We start from the raw sequence: 14,223 nt of genomic DNA, 5'->3' as shown, positions 1-14,223 counted from the left end.
AATAAATAAAAAACCACCTTTGAAACTCTATTTTGTTATTGATTTCTTTGGTATTTAGAATCAACATTTTCGTAAAAAAAATACGAAGACGAAATTCAGGCTTTTATAGCTTGACCCAACACTCTTGGTTATTACTTTTTTGTCATTTTGCTATTTGTTTGCTTTTGTTTCTCGCTGTTGCGTGTGGTCTGGTCCTGCAGGTGTCAGGCGCATGGGCAGTGATAGGCGAGTGGCGGCAGTGGCGTGCGAGGAGGTAGAGCGGCGGTAGCAGCAAGGCATGCGGCACTGGGGCTTAGGGTTTCCCTTTTTTGGCTGAAATTTTTTTAATTTGTGGGCTAGTGTTAGATTTGATTTGGGCTAGACTTTGGCTTTGATTGGGTTTAATTTGAGTAGTGGGCTTGTATTGTAATTTGGACCTTCAATTTTGGACTATAATTTTGGATTTTATTTTATCTATTATTTTTTGGTTACTGCTTTAAGACCCGGGCCAAATTGGCCCATTACACATGCCAAAATCATTTATCTTGTGTGCCTAACCAATATGCCATCACTTGGCACCACAATTCAAAGATTGAAACATAATCCATTTGAGTGCAACTACTTAGCATTTCATCCTTCTTCAACTATCAAAGATGCCTCATTTATTGTAACCAAAACCGTCAACCAAGATTTACCAAGTTACCTTAGCATTTTTATCAGCTCAACCATTCAAAATGCATTTAAAACCAAAAACATACCATTTCCATCCACACCATAATCAACCAAAATACTAATGGAGATTTACATCAACATACACATCTCATAATTCAAATAACACAAAACATATCCATAATGCTTTTAACACATGTAAACCACATCCTAATTATATGCCACTTATAACTGGACCAAAATAAACAATAAATTACCTAATAAATTGTCGAATAGTGTGATCTCCAAAAGCAATCCAATCAACATCTCGTATCCGACGATCTATACGAAAGAAACCAAAATGAGGTAAGCTTCCTTAAAGTTTAGTAAGTTCGTAATATACTTTGACTTTAAATTGCCAAAAAAGATTTAATAAAACAATTTACAAGATAATTCAACATCCTGATCATGAGTTCATTAATTACCTATACACATCACAAGTCTCACAAGATTAGAAAGTTCATATATAATACATATAGCTTTATCATATCAGCAAACATATTCCTAAAAACACATTTAATACTTAACCCAACCATCACATTTCATTTAACATTTAACATCTTTACTTCAAGTATATATTTCAAATGTCCTTTTTTCATATATCTATATTCCTATAAATATTTCGTATAAACACTTTATATATTCAATTCATATATCTATTTTCATAAAAACATTTCGTATAAACATTTCATATTACCGTTTAACATATAATCATTCATTAAATCTTGTACTTACATTTCTTCCTTTTACAACACAACCTCACAAGGTTAGTAGGGATCACAAAGAAACATATAATTCCAACAAATAATGGAACATGTAATAATAACACAAGTATATATTACATCCATCATATGTTCAATAACATAACTTCCCATTTCAAGTATTTATATCAACATCTTTCTATTCCAATGTATTGACCATATAACATTTCATATATATATATATATATATATATTTGTTTAAGCCTTTATCACCCGTTGAACCAAATGAAATAACATCGAATACTCGAGAAGTGCTCACTCAAGCTATGACAGTAACATGTAACCGTATATGTTCACACGAGCTGTGGGTCGAGATGTTATGCTACATGATGCTACTCATACGAGCTGTGGAGAATTCGCAACAAATGTAGTACCTCATCCATTGGTAGGACATCTAAGACCAGCACCCAAAACTGTAAATAACCCCTTAATGACATGTCATTTGTATCCTAAGTATTCTCAAGGTTCTGACAGGACACATTTCATATCCAAATCCTTTAACTTCGTTTCCATTATACCATTTCAAACTTACATCCATGTATTTCACATTTCCAAACATAAATAGATATGTATTAAATAACAAAAACAAAAAAAATAATAATTAATTTAATCAATTTACGAACTTACCTAATCAAAAAACAATTACGAACGTAACACCGACGATTTCTCCTCTAACTTTCCTTTCCCGCAATTAAAGTTAAGTTTACTTGTTTCTTGATCTAAATATAATAATCTTATTCAATTAACCAATTCAAATATTATAAAATAATGAAATTTATATATTTGACCCTTAATCATCATTTTACACTTTTACCCTTCACTTTTACTTTTTATTCAATTAGTCCCTAAACCCGAAACTTTCAAATTTAACACAATTAAACTTAAAATCAACTCATGAAATTTCATATGGTCACTATACATCCCATATATTTTATAATTTTACAATAATTTTATCAAATTTTACTATTTAACAATGTAGTCCTTAAACTTAAAACTAATCAAAATCACTTTATAAAATAGTCCTATTTAACTACCAAGCTTAATAATTTGTCTTAAAACTTCAAAAATATCACAAATTCATCAATGGCATAAATCAAAACATTTAAAAATTTTACGAATTAGTCCTTGTGTTAGCTAGATTAAGCTACGACGATCTTAAAAACATAAAAATTATTGAAAACAGGCTAGGAAAACATACCATGCGAGAGCATTCAACATTGATCGAAGCTTTACTTCATCTAGCATTGGAGTTTCCATTTTTAAGGAAAAAGATGAAGATAACGACTTTGTTTGTCTTCTATTTAAGTTATTTCTTTAATTTAATTATTTTTTTAACATTTTAATATACTTAAAATTTCATAAATTACTACATTCAAACTATCCACTATGCTATATAAGGTCTATTTACCTTTTAATTATGGTTTCATAATCAATTTGCACTTTTAAACTCATAGCGATTGACTTTTTTCATTTTTACGATTTATTCCTTTTTCTTTAATTAACTATCAATTCATCAAAATTTCTAGAACAAATTTCAATACATGTAACAGTCCATTTTCAGTGAAATTGGAACAGTGATTTTGGGACAACAAATCCGAAGTCAAAAAATTTATTTTATTATTATTTTATTACCTACAACATGATAGTAGTACCGTATAAAAATTTCGTTAAGAAATATTACTGTTTACATGCTCAATTTGATAAAAAGGACTAAATCGCGTCAAGTACAAAATTTGAGTTCTAGTAGCTAAAAGTATTAAATAGCTATAGAACCTTAAAGTATGAGTCCTTATATGGCAATTAGACCATTAATGTTGATAGTGGATGTACATGGCTTGGCATTTGTGTAATTTTTAAATTTTTTAAGGGTTAATTAAGTAATTAAGTAATTAATGATAAAAACAAATGAAATAAAACAAACTATCATCTTCCATTATCATCATCAACTGAATTTAGAAGAAAGTAAGAAGCCATTGGAGACCTAGGTTTGGCCAACCTTAATTTGCCAATAGGTAAGTGATTTTTGTCCCGTTTTTAATGATTTCTACGTTTTTGGGACCATTGTAGCTTAATCTAGCTAGCCCAGGGACTAATTTGTGAAACTGTTAAACTATTAGGGTTTTTCCATTGTTGAATATACATTATTTTTTATGTTTGATGATAGAAATTGGATGGTTGTTGTTAGATAAACAATTTTTATAAAGTGATTTTTGATGAAATTATCAATTAGGGATTTAATTGAAAAATAGAAAATTATACACGGTGAATTTGTGAAATAAATGAAACATAGGGATTTTTAGGGACCTAATTGATATTCGGCCATAGTGGGTTGTGGTGGAATTTCATGAATTTCCAATTTGTGAGCTAGGGACTAAATTGTAAAGAATTAAAAGTATAGGGTAATTTTTCCAAAATATGATTTGGGGTTAAATTGACTAAAAAATGTATTGAATTGAGTTAAATTTATCCATATAGATCAAGATAGAACTCGTACGACTTTAGATCAGGACAAAGAGAAAGTCTCTAATTAATCGCCTCCGTATCTACGCAAACTCGTCGAGGTAAGTTCGTGTGATTAAGTTGTGATTATATGTTTTATTTTGAAATATGCATCAATTGTAAATTTTCTATATGTATACACAGTTGCATATTCAATGACATACGACAATTACTGAGTCCCATTTCAACCTTAGGAATTCGTATGATACAAATGGCATGTCATTGGAGTTTACATGATTTGGGTACTGGTCTTGAATGTCCTACTAATGGCTGAGGTCCTACATGTGTTGCGGATACTCCACAGCTGATGTGAGCAGCATCGTGTAGCTACGTTCTGACCCACAGCTCGTGTGAGCATACCGATTTATAACTTGTGAGAGTATACTGATCTACAGCTCAAGTGAGCATACCGATTCACAGCTCGTATGAGCATACATGTACAGGATTTGATGGATTACAATTATATGAGTTAGCACACTATGTGTGAGCTATCCCGGGTATCCAACGATATTCTAATGGTTCAACGGGCAATATGCTAATACAAATTGGTAAGAGTTCGATACAGACTATTATAGGGACACACATGAATTACATGGAAATGTTGTTACTTGGTATATGGATAATTGAATTGGATGATACATATATATGAAACTTAATCAATTGTTGTTCTCAACCATGATTATTGGTTTATATATGTATTTACATGTCTAACATGGTTGATGTATATGTGCTTAGGCATTTGGCCAAATTATGTTGAGATATGCTATATTTACTTACCTATTATTTGACTAAATGGTAAGTTTTATCCTATGTTATACGAACTTACTAAGCTAAAATACTTACTCTATGTTATTTTTTGTGTTTTATAGTGAATCAAAAGTGCGTTCAGGTTAGAAGCTTGTCGGAGCTATATCACACTATCCATCGGCTCTTTTGGTACATTCGGATGTTTAATTTTGGCTATAATGGCATGTATAGATATTTTGGCTAATGCTGGCCATGTGTTTTGTTGTTGGAAATGGCCATTTAGTTTGGCTTGTGATTTAGCACTTTGATGATGATATAAGCTTAGTTTATGGCATGTAAATATTAGCCTTAGAATGGTTGATGAATGACATAATATGGTTGAATGATGGAAGATGAAATGATAGTTGAATATGCATAATATATATGGCTTGTGACTTGTGTTGAATTGGTAATTTATTGTGAATGGCATATGTGGTTATTTGATACTAGTTATAGAATGGCATTTTGGCACCAATTGGTAAGTTTTTGGTTAGTAAATTCAATGGTATGTTTTGATGCAAATATGCCTAAAAGTTAGTTGAGTATTTTGGTCAAATAGAGTACATGGTTATACATGTTTACATGTTGTCATTTAAGGTGCCTAAGGGCATATTGGTTTTATGTGATTATACCATATGTATGAAGCTAGAATATGCATGATTTTGGTGCATTGTTATGGCTTGTATATATGTGCATTTTTTGTTGTAGGTACATGCCCTGTTGGGTAAGAAAAATGACTTGTAAAATGGCCTATTTTCGTCCATACGGGCAGAGACACGGGCGTGTGTCTCAACTATGTGTGACACATGGTCATGCAACACGGTCGTGTGTCACCTATAGCTTTCAAAGGGTTGCAAGTCGGGCTGTTACACGGCCTGACACACGAGTGTGTGAGGTTATTTCGAAGGGTACACGGCCTGGCACATGGGCGTGTGGCTTGCCCGTGTAACCCAAGTCAATGAGTTACACGGGCACGGACACGGGCACGGGCTGAGACATGGCCATGTGTCCCTACTTCGAATGCCCACAAGGCCTAAGACATAGGTGTGTCTCTTGGCTGTGTGAGTCACACGGCCGTGTGACCCCTACAGTGTTGAAATTTTCATTGTTTTCTGAAAAATTCTTTGAGTGTCCGATTTAGTCGCGACTTGTTTCTAACACATATTTAGGGCATCGAGGGCTCGTATAAGGGACAATATGTCTGTTTTGAATTGAAATTAATATGTTTTTTATATGTTTTAAAAAGTTTGAAATTTAGGTCCGTTTGATTTGAAAACTCCGATAATGCTCCATAACCCTGTTTCGATGACGAATACGGGTTAGAGGTGTTACAATACACCTATTTTATCACTCCATAAATATTTAATAAAAATATTAACGGGCTCGATTTACAAAAATGAGGTCTCGATACCTCATTTTCCAAAACCACTTGACTTAAGGTACAAACCACTTGACCGTTGATAACTATCCAATTAATAAAATTTACCAAACCAAAATTTTTTAAAATAATATAATCAACTCATAAATATTAATAAATACTTTTTACAGGCTCACTCATCAGAATTGTGGTCCTGAAACCACTGTTTTTTACACCACTAAAAAATGGGTTGTTACAGTAACGTTACCCAATCAACTTACGTTTGGGTGCGTAATGTGTATTCAAAACCTTTTGAACAAAGCCTTTCACTTGGCTAGGATTTACAAGTATACATAACACACTTATTTACATGGCTCTATTGTTCTACCTCTAAATATTATTATTGACTATGCTATGAGGCTTATTGGAAAATTCCATCGATTATTTATAACATTCCTATCAAACACTAATGCGCCGCTTCACCCACTCTGTATGTATAATAGCTCAGCCCACCATTCTTTTTGGTGTAGCCTTGGCATTGTCCCTCTTGGCGTGATCCCATTTCAAGCTACTTGTGACATAAAAGCACAAAGGTAAGTTCATGAGAACTTACTGAGTAAACCCTCTTTTACTTGAACCATATTCAAGAATTCCATTATCAATCTCCTTTGTTCTATTCCCTCTCCTAACTCTAGTGGATATATCTCTAAGATTTTAATTATTATGCCATAGGTGTCATACCTCACTTTGTGATCATAACTTGCTATTCATATCATCGATACCTCATTCACGTTATTTATTTGGTCCTTGCATGATTCCTTATCCATCTTATTATAGAGGCCTCACAAACGGAATACTTTTGGTTCACCACATACTCTGGCGTACTCTAAGTTCCTTGTTCTTACTTTATTACTATACGGAGTTCGTCATAATGCTTCTTATGGAACTTTTCTTTCATAGTTTTCCATTCACATTATTCCTTTAGAGTTTCCCAAACCTATCGTTCTTTCCGATTACCCTACACGCCATTCCATTGGAGTTCACCATGGATTCCATTCTTTTTATTCAAATTCTGCCACAAAGGCATTTCCTTCAGATGATTACCGCAAGGGCTTTCTATACTCACCATTGCTTTTTTCAAAGTCCGCCACAAGGGTTTTTCCTTTAGACTTCACTACAAAGATGTTTCTTTCTATATGTTGCCACAAAGGCTTCATTCATCAGAGACCGCCATAAAGGTTTTCCTTTGAGAGATTTTCCACAAAGGCATCATTTTCATACAATACTCACCACAAAGGCTTTCATTTTAGATATTTGCCACAAAACCTGGGACACGAAACTTCAAACCAAAAAACTTAGGAATTAAATTAGGTCATGTTGCGACACGATGAAATTTCCAAATTTCATTTTTAAGACTTTCACATAATTTGCTGAAATTATGTGTAAAAATCATGTTAAGTTAGCCCTAAAGCCCTCTAGAAATCATCCTTAATAGTTGTCAATGCTTTAAAAGTTAATTTTTAGCCACCGAGCAACCCCCTCTTCATCATCTTTTGTAATTTCTTTTCTTACTATCTCTTGTCTACCCATGCTTTGCTGGTTCATTTCGTCTTGATCAAGTTGCAAGGACAGTCTATTGTAGCCACAACGACCGACTTGTTTGTCAAGCCCGAGCAAAAAATGAACAAGGTTAGGCGTCCCAAGTTCTTTACTTTTTTATACATTAATTTTTTATACATTACTTCAAGAGAAGGAATGTGACACCTACCTTATTGAAATTCGACGAAAGATACCTTTTCAAGGGAGGGGATTCGAATCCCCAATGACTCTTAGTAGTACAATCCGAGAAAGATTCAATACCATAGGTGGGATAAATTTTGTAAAATCCTAACAGACCCAGCTAATCTTCCTGTTGGACAAGAAATTTATGCCTCATTAAAAGAAATGGAAGCCAAGCGACCATTAGGCGATCCATTGTCGCACGTCAATGTTAATGGCATAAACATCTTAATATCACCCCTAAAATTTGTAGATACTATGATGTTTCGTTCTACATGTATGAGTTTTTTGCAATAATTTAATTTAATTTAATTTAATTTTTTTCCTAAACATAGATATGGACATCATCATAGACTACTTAACTAAGGGGAAAGGTGAATGGACACGTCAATTAGACACTGAGTTTCCAATATCGTTTCCATATGTTAGACTATCCCCTATGGACAAGATGTGGTTCCAATTTATTTGCACTCATATATATCCTAAGGTCAATGTGTCTAAAATCAATACTTTGGTAGCAACTATTCTTTATGCCATCTTGCAGAATGGAAGAATTTGTTTTGGAACTTGGATATATCGAAGCATGATCTGTTGTGTTCCTAAGAAAAAATAGGGTTACTTTTCCCACATCTTGTGACAACCTTATGCAAGCAAGCAAAAGTTTCCATGCGGAGGTCAAAATTATTTCTACAGCCATCAAAGAATCCTATACGAGAGTTCGGAGCAAGACAATTTGTAGAACTTCATAAATGAAAACGAGACTTCTAAGCCCAACAAAGTTCAGAAGAAGGTAACATTCTTGACTTATAATGGATAATTTGATGGATGCAAGAGGTAGGGCCGATTTACGAGGATTACGCACGGAGACACGGCCTACGGATGCCATAGTTCAGATCCTTCAAATACAGTTCAAGACTAAGAAATAGTAAAATTGACGAGGACCCAAAAGAGGAGGAAGATCCTGAGGAAGAAGAGGACAAGGAGTCCAAACAAGACTCCTACTGAAGGTGAACTATTTTTATATTTTAGAGATTGTAATTTTACAACTTGAATTATTTTTATTTTTTCTTTAGCTAGATCGTTTTTATTGCTAATTAAAAAAATACTTATTTCTGTCTAGGAACTCCACGCTTTGGACGACACTATATTTTGGAGCTGAACAAGCAAGGGGGAGGTCACCCAACAAAAATATGGAGTTGTCACGCCAAAACGGGTAATCTCTTTCTTTAATTATTTTTCAGACACATTAGGGACAATGTGTCAAATAAAATGTGGGGGTGAAATAGAATTTTCAAATTTTTATTTAATATTTTGCAGTATTTTTAATGTTTGCTTAGTAGCTTTTAAGTTTTTTTTTTTTAATGTTCTTTGTTTGTGCTCAAGCTTGTAGAAATACAAGTGATTGGTTAGGAGTATATAATAAGATTGTGTGTATAAACTATAAATTTAGTTCGATAATAATAATTCTAGATTATCTAATTTTAAATTAACTAGTTCAATTTATTACCCTGTGAAAACGGTTAAATTGCGGGCTACTTCTCATATGTATCTCAACTCTCCTATGGCACGACTTTCTTTGTGCAATTCTCAAGGTAGAGGATTTTAAGTGAGACATTCTTGGTTTTAAGCTTAATCTTGAACCAAACCCATTCGCTTGATTGTTATAAAAAACTTCTGGTCTTGCCACTGCAATGTCCCTTTGCAGGTCTTTAAAAAAAGAAATTTTGAGCTAAAATGACTAATTTGTTTCCTTTTTAGTCTATTTACTAATTGCTTGATTAGTTTTTTTTTTTGTTCCAAAATTTTCACCATTTAAGTTTGTGACTTTCATGTTAAGGAATGATGATGACCACGATGATGGGCATGCTCAACATAGTTAGATAACTTGAATTGATTCAAAAATATTCAAAAAAATTTAAATTTCTAATTATTCGAATCGAGTTGTTCGATTTTTCAAGTCAATTTAAATTAGTGAATCAATTTTTTTAAAATTCGAGTGGAGTTAAATTTTTACAATTCTAATAACTGAAAAATGAATAATCAAAACAACTTCGTTTTGGATTTAGGATTAATTTCAATTTTGAAGCCCTAACCATTCTTGAAAGTTGAATTGAAACTCCAAATTTGGAAATTGGAACCCTAGATTTCTTTTCTACCTAATTTGAATCTCAAATAAATCCAAAGTCTCACAGTCCAGTCCAATAAAAAAACCAGAATTCTTCTTCGTCTTCATGCTATTCTTCTTCGTCTTCGCGCTCTCATATTAGCTTTGTCTCAACTTTAAATCCCTAAATTTCATTCGAAAAAAAGTGCGGACCAAAAATTTAAGTTTACAACTTCTAAAAAAAATGTAAGTTAATTCTTATTTGGTTAATTACACCAACACTCACTCACTCAATTTTAGGTAGCTGACAAAACAGTCACTCAAATTTTAATTTAGTGACTCAACTTTCGAAAAATAACAAAATAGTCTTTTTAACCATTTTCTGTTAAAGACGTAACGAAAAGTTGACATGTCATTTAACTGGCCACGTTGGCATCCTAGTTGTCGTTTAAAGTGCCCCAATTTAAAAATTGAACCCTAACTGAGCAATAGATGACGTAGAAGAAGAAGAAGAATAAAAAGAGGAATATCACTTTAAAATTTGAACCTTAACTGGGCAGTAGATGACATAGAAGAGAAAAAGAAGAGGAATATCACTGGTACCATCACCAAAATTGGAAAAAGAAAATCTCTAAGTGGTCCTCTTGTGTATGCAGTGGAGGAATTGAGCATCCTATTTTTTTCATCAAGGGTATCATCACCCAAATGTCCAATCATATGGGATGCCACAACAATGTCTCGAACACACTCGAATGATGCTGCAGCCTACAAAATTCAAGCCCTGGTTCAGTAAGAAGAAAAATAAGACCTAAAAAGGATTGGTATTTATGTTGAACTTCCAAGTTTTACATGATCTGCAAGCTCTTGATAGTCCCTGAAGATGAAGGGGCTGAAAGAATGCATCACAGTGAACCATCTTTGGCTAAAGTTTGACCAAACTGCCTCTACTTTAGGTCCGGATTCTTTCATTGATTTCACTTTTTCCACAAACTATTTCTACTGATTGGTAGTATCAATCCAGAATTGATAAAACAACTCGTTGGATTACTCATTAATGGCTCCTCAAATATTTGGCCACCTTGCTTTTGCAATCCAGTATCCTTGTAGACTCCTCTTTTTCCATACAGCTTGAGCTGCAAGCAATTAAATCACGGAATAGAGACAAACAATTTATTTGGTTTGATCTTTTTTTTAAAAAAAGTATCCTCAAATTTCTGAGAGGAGAAATGGCATACTTTAGCTGAAAGTTAATCGATTGCATGTTCTTCAGGAACTTGTTTATCCCATGGAATTCCTTTGCCATCAACAGCAAGATCTGTAACTATGTCATAAGCTTCTAATGGTTGTGCTTCTTGCTTCTCAATGCTGTCAAGTAACCAAGCTTCACTCGCCACTCATACCCCTCTTTCCCTGAAATGTTCCATCCATTGTCATTTAACTAAAGACTTTCAATGCCTAAAAAATTCTTAGCTAATAGAAAATCAGATTTTTGTGCCATTAAAAATAGCTTCTTACATACAAGAGAGGATCAATTGAGTGTCAAGATATGTATATGTATTTATGTCTACTCACATTGCTTCTACCAATTTCGATGAGCCCCCATGCTCTCGTTCGGCAGGAGAAGCAACCAAGCAAGTTACACATGCCCCCAAAGTTTTACAAAAGCATTTTATCAAAGCAATAAACAAGAGAACGTGAAAAGGAATCATAAGATCTGAAACTCTACAATGATGTAAACAACTACCAATGATTGAGTTGGAGACTGTCCATGTTTCTTTATCTTGGTTTTCCAGTATTGTTGCATCAGATGAGTTGCAACATGAAGGGTTTTAGCCCATTCAGTCAAAGAACAAAGATTATAAAGTTCAGCAATATATAGAACTGAAAACATTTTCATATGCATGTGTGCAACTAAGCCGGCCCATCAGGGAAATCCTCATTCCTAAGAAAGGTCTGTCAGTAACCCCTACATATTGGTGAGGCCGGAGTTTTGGATCCTCATACTTCTTTACCAACTATAGGACGAAAAAAAAGATACAGATCAGTAGTCTTGGACTAAATTTTGCATCATGTAAACCAAGGAGATTGATTAATCAACAAAATTTACTTCAGCAACAGGTGAATTCAAGACAGAATCAGAAAATTCGAATGGTTCTTGCTTCCTTGTTGGGCTTCTTGTCTTGTATACACAGGAGGCACTCACTGTAAGTTCCCTTGCATGAATAGCAGTTGCCATAAAAAAAAAGGGTTCTTAAATTGGGGCCCTTGAAACAAATTTTGGGAATTTAAGTGCTCTCTATTGAAATACCACTGGCATTAGGGTTCCCTAGGCTCTTGAACATACTTCTCTGATCGACACCAAATGTGAACCCATGCGGAGAAACTTCTAAGGGCGAACGGGCAAAAATAGAAGTAGCACCAAGATTATTGAAGGTAGGGATAGGAACGACAGCAGGAACTGCATCGTTTACCTTTGAGAAACCATAGTTGAATAGAGCTCCAGCAGGTGGTGGGAATGCAGGCAAAGAAGGATTGATACTTTCAGATGATTTAGTTGATTCTGATTGAACTAAATTCATTTTAAAATCTTCCTCCTCCTCCTTCTTCTACTGCTCAACCCATCCCAAATTTCAATCTCCCCTTTTTCTTTTTCTTTTTCTTTTTCTTTTTTTTTTCCCCTCCCCCCAAATTTTGTCCCTTTGGCTGCTGTATTCCAACCTGTTAACTGCCCACATCGGTTAGTTAGCTGACCAAGTCAACAGTCCCAGTTAGGCTTGTGATAAAAAATGTTATTGTGATTGATTTGTCACTTTTTAATAATGTTGGTGACTATTTTATTATTTTTTAAAAGTTAAGTAATTAAATTAAGATTTGAGTGATTGTTTTATCGGCTATTCTAAAATCGAGTGACTGTTGGTATAATTTATCTATTTTATTTTTCATTGCACTTTTTGGTTACTGCTAAATAGCTGAGACTAAGATTTTTGCCAATTTTTTCAAAATTGATTCCTTAGAAACAAAATCGAAAGTTCTTCTTATTCCAAACCTAGTTCTTTCCTTTCCTTTTACTGGAGTTGATTTTGATATTCTGTTGAATAGATGTTTGGTCGATTTAGTTCTGTAAAGTTTTCACGGTTTATTTGATTTGACACCGGCAAATTGTTTTAAGAAGCTTAAATTTTGTTTCCATGGTATTTGGCATCTGGACTAGAATGATGAAGATACATGATCAATGCTGGTCCTATTAAAATTTTGTTTCCGTGGTATTTGCTCATCGATGTTGGATGAAGATATGGTCCTTACAACAATTTGGCAAATTATAAGCAGCACGTCGACAGAACAGAGAACATTATTGCTTGGCAAATAACATTGATTTTTTTTTCTTAATTTATTTTGAATAAATATATTTGATTCGATTTGAATTTTATATAACTCAATTCAATTCAAAAAAAATTGATAAAATAATATTCATCTAACTCAATTAACTTAATTTTTTTTACTGACTCAATTCGATTAAATATTCACCCCTAATTATCATAGTTGCCATAACTCTTTTTAACTCAATTTTTATTTTTTAAAATTATAGAAAATTCAAAAAAAATTTATAGTTTTTATGAAATTTTTATATTCAATTTTTTTATTTTTATGTAGTTTTTCAATATTATATATTTTTTAAAATTTTATATTTTTTTAATTTTTTAAAATTAATAGTAAATTGATAAAATATGTAAATATTAAAAATTTATTTATTTAATTTTAATCTATAAAATATGAAAGTATTAATAACTAGATTTTTCATTATCTTAATTAATAAAAAGCCACGCCATTTATTCATTAATAATTTAATAGAATAGTTATCAATAAACCCCGAAGATGAAACTAAAAATTTTTGAAATTGACTGAGAAAACAAACTAATATTTGAGTGGTAAAAAGTTTATGGTAATAATTATAGTTTTGGGGGTTTGGTTAGTTGAGAATTTTATGCATTTTTCCAGCAAAATATTGGTATGCGTTCTTTTTTTCTTTTCTCGTGGTAAGTTGTTGAAAATAATTTTACCGCTTCATTTGTTTTGATGGAAAAGTTTTTACGAAAAATATTTTCAGCATTTTTTTTATCTTAGTTTTATATAAAATAGGATAGTCAATGTAAAAGGTTTTTCAATCAACGTAAAATTATTCCCTTATTCCCGTAAGATATCTTACCAATTTTTTTTTCCGTAAGACATTTTTCAAACTGATACGGCTCTGT

At 32.9% G+C, this 14,223-nt stretch overlaps 1 long non-coding RNA gene across 2 annotated transcripts; it reads right to left on the bottom strand.

The window, feature by feature from the left end:
- Window positions 1-10,488: 10,488 nt before the first annotated feature.
- LOC107945335 (uncharacterized) lies at window positions 10,489-12,683 on the bottom strand. Of its 2 annotated transcripts, XR_001696510.2 has the most exons (5): window positions 12,081-12,676; window positions 11,546-11,988; window positions 11,209-11,383; window positions 10,823-11,106; window positions 10,489-10,738 (listed from the first exon to the last, which is right to left on the bottom strand). It is a non-coding gene; the product is annotated as an uncharacterized lncRNA (long non-coding RNA). The 2 variants fall into 2 exon arrangements; XR_001696509.2 differs by having other exon boundaries at window positions 11,546-12,683.
- Between the last annotated feature and the right edge of the window lie 1,540 nt (window positions 12,684-14,223).

Source organism: Gossypium hirsutum, chromosome D12 (genome assembly GCF_007990345.1).
Source record: "Gossypium hirsutum isolate 1008001.06 chromosome D12, Gossypium_hirsutum_v2.1, whole genome shotgun sequence".
NCBI lineage: Eukaryota > Viridiplantae > Streptophyta > Magnoliopsida > Malvales > Malvaceae > Gossypium > Gossypium hirsutum.
Note: the sequence above shows the minus strand (reverse complement) of the source record. Positions and strands in the feature narration are given on the sequence as shown.